Source organism: Anser cygnoides, chromosome 1 (assembly GCF_040182565.1).
Source record: "Anser cygnoides isolate HZ-2024a breed goose chromosome 1, Taihu_goose_T2T_genome, whole genome shotgun sequence".
NCBI classification, from domain to species: domain Eukaryota; kingdom Metazoa; phylum Chordata; class Aves; order Anseriformes; family Anatidae; genus Anser; species Anser cygnoides.
Genome location: NC_089873.1, coordinates 22,406,067 through 22,412,915, shown reverse-complemented (window position 1 = coordinate 22,412,915; position 6,849 = coordinate 22,406,067). Strand labels below are relative to the sequence as shown.

Here is a 6,849-nt window from a genome sequence, read left to right as displayed (position 1 = left end):
TGGCCATGGGATGGAGCAGGTGTGGGACCACTGCTGGGGCTGCTGCCCCAGGCGGTGAGCAGATCATGGGCTTTGGAGAAGGCAGGGCTGGGGGAAGTAGTGACAGAGACCCCAGCAAAAGCCCCGGGGGCAGAGCATGCCGGGAGGCAGGGATTCACAGGCCAGGGCACAAGGAGAGCTGCCTGGCCGGTAATTCCAGGGCATTCTGCCAAATTTTGGGCACAACCTGGCCATAAGCCCAGACGTTGAAAAAACAGCCTGGAAAGTGAGGTCTCACCAAGCCCATTAGCAGCCTGCAAGCTCCTCTGTCCTGGATCTCTCCCAGGGCTTGCAGGACGCGACTAACCCAATTTTCCTCGGGAAGTCCCATCTCCCTCCTCTTCAGATTCCCCTTCCTTCTTCCAGCAAGCGAAGAGGTACATGGGGGGGGCATGCAGATCTGAGACGCTCTGCAATGATGCCAGAGCCATTCTTCCTCATCTTGCGGCGACTCAGCCCACTCACGTACAGAGCAGGAAGGAGGCAAACAGGCGGGGACGAGGCCTTCTGCTGGAGCATTTCAGAATGCGGGGATGGGACCCAGGCAGCCCACACAATACCACGATGGTCCCACCCTGCCACGAACACTGCGGCTGCACTTTGCACAGCCGTGGCCGAGCGCCAGTTAAACCTCTCCTCCAACAGCCTGCCACTTCCTACTCCTGCCCACGTTTTGGAGCTGGTTTTTATTTATTTCCTATTTGTTACTGGTCTGAGACCCAATGACAGTTTCTCAGCAGCTTCCTGGGTGCCATTTGAGAAGCACAGCTCCGACCAGCCCTCTCCTGTTATTTCAGCGAGAAGCCCAATGCACGCAGCATTTAATGAAGCTGCACTCAAAGTGCCAACAGCAGCTAATTAACTACTCCTTGCAACGTTGCCCGTCCACGTTTGACTGATGGAAAGCTACCTACCAAGTCTAAACAACTTGCCTAAAGCTTACGTGAGCCATTCTTCTAACACATCCCTCTTTTTAATAGATCATCCCTGTGTTATAGGGATATATAGTCAAGGCAAATTTGGCATCTGGGCATGGCGAAGCCCCTGATGCTGCAGCAATGCGACGCCCTGTTTATGCACAAGGAACGGGCTCCCGTTTGGGTGTTTCTGGAGGAGGAAGGAAGAAATTTGGGTTTTTGGAGGAGAGCCCCAGAGGGGGAAAAGACCTTCAGAAAGCGCGATCGAGCACAGTATACCAGAGAGGGATAAACCCCGAAGTACTCCAAGTTCACTCCAGATGTTGCCGGGGGTGGGGGGGACATATTTTGGGCCCCAAAACGACAGGAGCGCTCGGGAGAGGGGAACCGAGAGCCCCGCAGCAGCTGCCTCCCCGCTGAGGGGACGAGGGGTGGCGATCTCCCCCTTTCCGACCCCTTCGGGGGGCGCTTCCCCGACCCCCCCTGGGGCCGTGCCGGGCACCCCCGGGCCTCCAGGCTGGGCACAGCCGGGGGTCCCCCCGCTCCCCGGTACCGGCTACCGGTTCCCGAGGGCAGCCCGGGGCTCGCATCCCGGGGGCTGGAGCGGAGCCCCCAACCCGGCCCTGATTCCCCTGCGGGGGGAGCCCCCTGGGCTCCGCCTGGCCGGCGGGCAACACAATGCGGAGCCGGGGAAGGGAAAGGGAGAGAGAAAGTGCGGCTGGTTCCTCCGCCCGGCCCTCTGCCTGCTGCTCCCGGCAGGAGACAGCGCTGCAAGCGGATCCTGACCGGGGGCAGGGGGTGGAGAGAGCAGGAGGAGGAGGAGGAGGAGGAGGAGGACGGAGGGAGGGAGGGAGGGAAGGAGGGAGGGACGGGAGCCTCTCTCCTTCCCTGGGCTGTTTTTTTCAGTTTCCTGTCTCGCATTGTGCTCACAGCGGATATGTGCTGCGCCTACAGGTGTGTCCCCTCCTCGCAGCTTTTCTCCGGCTCCCCGGCGTAGGCTCCGGCTGGCGGGCGGCGGATCGGCAGCGCCATGTGACGGCCGCTCGATCCCTCTCGGGGCTCTTTCTCTCCTCTTTCCCTGCCTCCCCTCCTTCCTCTCCCCGAGGTGGGGCCCGCGGGGAGCACCGGGCGGCCGCCGGGGGCTGCCGTAGCGCCTCCGCCCAGCCCCGGGCTGCGGGCTGCCGGCCGCTCGGGCAGCTCCGGGGCTCCGCGGGGCTCCCCCCTGCCTGCACCTGTTGAAGGTAACGCAGCCCCTTCCCCCGCCGGGGGGGGCGAGCTCCTCCTTCTCCCCTTCTCCCCGGGATCGCGGGGTATCGGGCAGGGCGGAGGGACCGGCACGGCACGGGGGGGTTGCGCTGCCCCTCGCCCCCCTGCTGGTTTCGCTTTCGGGGCTCCCCCGTGCGCGGCTCCGCACTTCGAGCGCGGTCCTTGCGCGGTCCTTGCAAGGGCCGCGGCGCCCCCCGAGTCCCCGCAGCTCGGCCCCGGTTCCCCCGCTCCGGGCGCGGCCAGCCCCGGCCCCGCTCCCCGCCGGCTCCGAGCTGCTTCGGGTTTTTCCTCTCGTCTCTTCGCGCAGGCAGCTTTAAACTTTCTTTCCGAGCTGTTAATTACATAGGGGGTGCTTCGCTCGCGTTTCGTGCGGGAGAATGGAAGTGCGAGCTTGGAACGTGGGTGACTCAAAGCTTAGTTATTGGGCACCGCAATAAACACCTCTACCTTCCTTTTTTTATTTATTTTATTTTTTTTCCGTGTCGCGATGGGCTGTACCTGCGACTTGCGGCTGTCTCCCAGTGGGAGGCTGGCGCAGCCTCGGTGCCACCCGGGGACGGGAGGGAGCGGCACCGGTTCGGGTCCTTTTGGGGTTAGCCGGCTGCTGGCGTGAATGTAGAGCGAGCTGCAAGTTTCTCGAGGCTCCGAAATCTCGTGGAAATCTCTTTGTTGTCGGTGAGTTGCGAGTCTGTGGTCCTGTCCCTACCACCGTGGAACGAAAACTTGCTCGTGGGGGAACTTGGTGCTTTTGTAGCTAACGCTGTTACCTTGAATGTGATGATTAACTTAGTGAACACCAGAGGGAACTCTCAATAGGTAATTCATTCAAGAGTGATATGTGCTTGTCGTACTATTTATGTTCTCATTACAATGGAATCTAGAAGGAAGCTAGGGTCGGTAAGCGGTGGGCTGCCGGGACGTACCTGGGATCGCCTCAAGCTTTTCGAAGGGTGTCAGCCCTAAAGTTGGGCTGGCAGTTCTCTCGCTCGCCTTTCCAAAGCTTGAAATACATAACCAGCCTTGCAGGAGCGGGGTTGTGAGCTGGGTGGGTGACCCATTAGCTGTGAAGCAGGGAGAGAGCTCATGAAGGCACTTGGTGCCAGCGCTTCATACCCAGCCTGCCTCTTGGGTCGTGAGACTGATCCTGCGCGCTCCGGTGCGGGGGCTGCCGCCTGCGTTGGAAAAGCCAGAACAGAGCACGCTTCCAGCCAAAACAAAAGGGAGGAAGTCTGCTCCCGAGCCTGGCGTGGTTTGTCCTCGTTGCCTTGAATGCTTGTGGTTCCCAAGCCCTGGTGGGAAAGCCTGACTGAAAGCGAAGTAGAAAATTATCTTCGTTAGAGTGTTAAAGCAATAGAGAACGTAAACGATGGCTGTGTTTGGGAGAGGAGTTTGCATGGTGATTTCTGGTAACAAAAGCTTTTTCTATGTTCTGATACAACTGGACAAAGCTGGTGTTGACCCAGCAAAATGTGATGCTTTTAGTAGTTAAGTGAACCCCCGAACATGCACCTGAAGCTTTGGTTGCTCTTGGTAATCTGCCGCAACAGTTTTGTTACCAGACTTCCTTGATACTCCCAGATTGCTGACGACACGGGAAGGACAGCATAATAAATACACTTGTGACTCTGACTTATGCTCCGGGAGCTGAAGCATCCAGCTGTTCATCCTGTCCCTTTGCCAGAGGTTATTTTGCCATTCAGCCTTGTTTCCTATTGGAGCTTGAATCTGCCAGAGTTTACAGCTTGGCATATGAATGTAAACTGCATTTTATGGCTGTTCGTGTTAGCACGTAATGTTGTCAAGTCCAGTAGTGTGAGCCTCCTGCTCCTCTCTCTGTGCTGGCAGAGGGACAAGGCAAACAGCTGGGGTCAGCTAAATTGGGCTCCAGTTTTGTGTTCTTGTATGTTCTTCTGAAATGGTGTTTCCCCTAGAAAATGTGACTCAAACGAGCTACCTCTGTGTAGAGTCTCAGTGGGTACCAGTGGTGGGGAGGCAGCTTTGCACAGGGAGAGGTCGTGCAATGGTCTCAGTCGTAGCACTCGGCTGTCTGGGTTTCAGAGGAACGTAGCATGCTGTGCTGGAACAGCCTTCCTCTTCCCATCCTTCCTCCCACCTGGATTCTGGCAATTAGCAAGTGAAAAACATGTTTCTTCTAGACAAATCTTGCTTTGTACATCTAACTTAAGAACCTATATATATAAATATGTAAAATGTCCTCACAGAGGGCACAGCCCTTTTCTGCCCAAACCTTTCTGCAGATGTTATTGGAAGTGGCATAAAGGCTTAACAAAATCAGGGGCTGTTTGCCATGCATGCAATAAGCTCCCCAAAAACGAATCTGCATTTTGAAGGGAGCTCTCTTCATGAATGCTTGCTAACAACAAAAAGTTCCAGTGACTTGTTGCTAACATGTTTGGATTCTAGCTTGTTTTTGAAAAAAAAAATGGTTTGTACATCTGTATATATTTAATGAAGATGTAACACTGATTATAAATATTTTTGTAATGCCTAGAATGTGAAACTTTTCATGCACTTTTAATATATTTATTATATGAAGCGCTGAATGAAGGTATTTATTACACTAGTGCCACATTCTGACTATTGAATTACAATTGTAAAATTAAGGTAACAAGCTTAAATTAGGGTTTGCAACTTTAAACTCTTGCCAGCAAGCAGTTAATGGCAAACATTAACTGCTAGTAAAGTAATTGCTACAGTTCTTTTACTGTCATTTTGTTCTCACTTTCCTCCAGTCAGACTGTTCTGTAGACATATAATGAATATTCCCCAAAATAGCTTGGCATTGTCACTTATGCAATTCCTCATCAGAACCAATATGTTGATGAGCTAATGCGCACTTGATTAAACGTACTTGATTTATGCAAACAAAAGCTGTAGGTCCTTCTTTAAGTAAAGTTAGCACCTGTTAGCGAGATGAGAGTCTAAATAATTAAAATGGAATTAAGTAAACAAACAACACAAATGTGGTGTTCCTCCTACCTTTTTACCTTTGCCTTTTCAACTCAATGGTAGATATTTATTTTGCCTTTTCTTGCAGGTTTGCTCAATCACTGCAGGAATCTCAGTTTATAGTGAGGGGGATCAACTTCTATGTAAATGGTTTCCATTAGAATTAAAATAATAATAATAATAAGAAGGCCATTATTAGCTATAATAAAGCCAGAAGCAACTAGAATTAGTGGAATAGTACTTTAAGAGTTTTGTTTAAACACGAAGCCAGCTTGGACTTGATATTGGTCTCTTAATTCCTGTTTAAAAAACAAACAAACTTAGCCTGAGTAAGGCATTTAGGGGGTGTCTGTTTTAAAAATGCAGTATTTAAACAGTAAGTGCTTTAACCTCCTACTCCTTGCTTGATCAAAACCTACATAGACAAACTGGAAATAAGGAACTGAAGAAATGAGTTGAAGATAGCCGTTTTATCTAACCATCAGTGGCTTAGTGTTAAAAAGCTCCCTAACTCTCTAGAAAACTGCTCGGATTTGGCTTTAGAAAGAGGTTGTGGGGTCTGTGCCCCTGGAGACTCTACAGAAGGTGAGGGATGGAGGAGGGAGAGGGCATATGCTTGCCCCAAGCCCTGGGGCAGCAGGATGGACTGGAGAGCTGCAGAGTTGTTGCAGGGCTGAGACTTGTTTTCTTTAGGTAGATAGTAGATGGCTTATCTGTTAATAACAAGTATTTCTCAGTTTCTGTCCCTGTAGAATAGAATAGATATTCTGTCTCTGGGAATAGATAACTTTTGGATCTCTCTAAGTTTCTTTCTGTCTCAGATGGTTGAGGGAAGACTTGTTGACTTAACACCCAAAAGAGTCTGTGCTTAGCAAACATCAGTAATGACGATAAAAAAAAAAGAAATACCAGAGCCAACCAGTCCCCGCTCGATTACTCAGGTGGAGGCTGCTGTAGATTTTGTACCCAGGAATGTGTCAGCAGAGCTGTGGTCACCACCACGTGCTCATTGGGCTGTTCAGTTTCTCTTTGGAAATTGGCTTCCGTGAGCCGGCAGTGGCGCCGATGCAGTTTGATAATTAGCTCTGTGCGGAGCTCCCTGGGCTCGGGAGCTGTGGTGCTCACCAAAGGACAGAGTCCACCCAGCACCTTCCGAGGCACTTTCGACCTTACTCCACCTTTCTGTTTAGCTTCCAAGCTTTTGCCACTTTCTGAGGAAGTGTCTTCTTCAAACAGTTAGTTATCTAATCATAACCTTATTTCTAGTGTTTTGCTAGCCTTTCTCAGTAACTGACATTTCTAGCATCAGGCCACAAGTAAAGAGTAGGGACATTTTGTTAGTTTGAATTTTAGATTTTATATTAATTGACTGTCATGGTTTCCTTTATGTTGCAGATACAATATTTTTTAATAAAATCCACATGACTGTTAGCACTTAAACTGAATTGCTACAAAACTTGCATTTTTTAGAAAGATATGTTTGTGCTTATTGCTGGATAGACCTGGCTAGCATCTTTCTAGTCAAGCTGGATTAGTTCTACATGTCAACTCGGTTTGAAGGAAGCTCTCATAAACCCGACACTAATCTTCCTCTGTCTAGAGATCATTAAGGTGATAGCTGAGTCTCCTGGATAACATAGGAATCAAGTTGTCTCAC

The 6,849-nt window shown here is 51.1% G+C and overlaps 1 protein-coding gene across 7 annotated transcripts in view; it reads left to right on the top strand.

The window, feature by feature from the left end:
* The first annotated feature begins 1,789 nt into the window (after positions 1-1,789).
* PLXNB2 (plexin B2) overlaps positions 1,790-6,849 on the top strand; it is a 259,839-nt gene continuing 254,779 nt past the window's right edge. For 2 of the 7 annotated variants that reach the window (XM_048080829.2, XM_048080828.2), the window contains exon 1: positions 1,945-2,197. The gene's annotated coding sequence lies outside the window, so the exon portion shown is untranslated. Of the gene's footprint in view, positions 1,911-1,944; positions 2,198-2,613; positions 2,898-6,849 lie in introns of those variants that run through there. The other 5 variants (XM_013188354.3, XM_013188351.3, XM_013188352.3 and 2 more) reach the window with 5 other exon arrangements.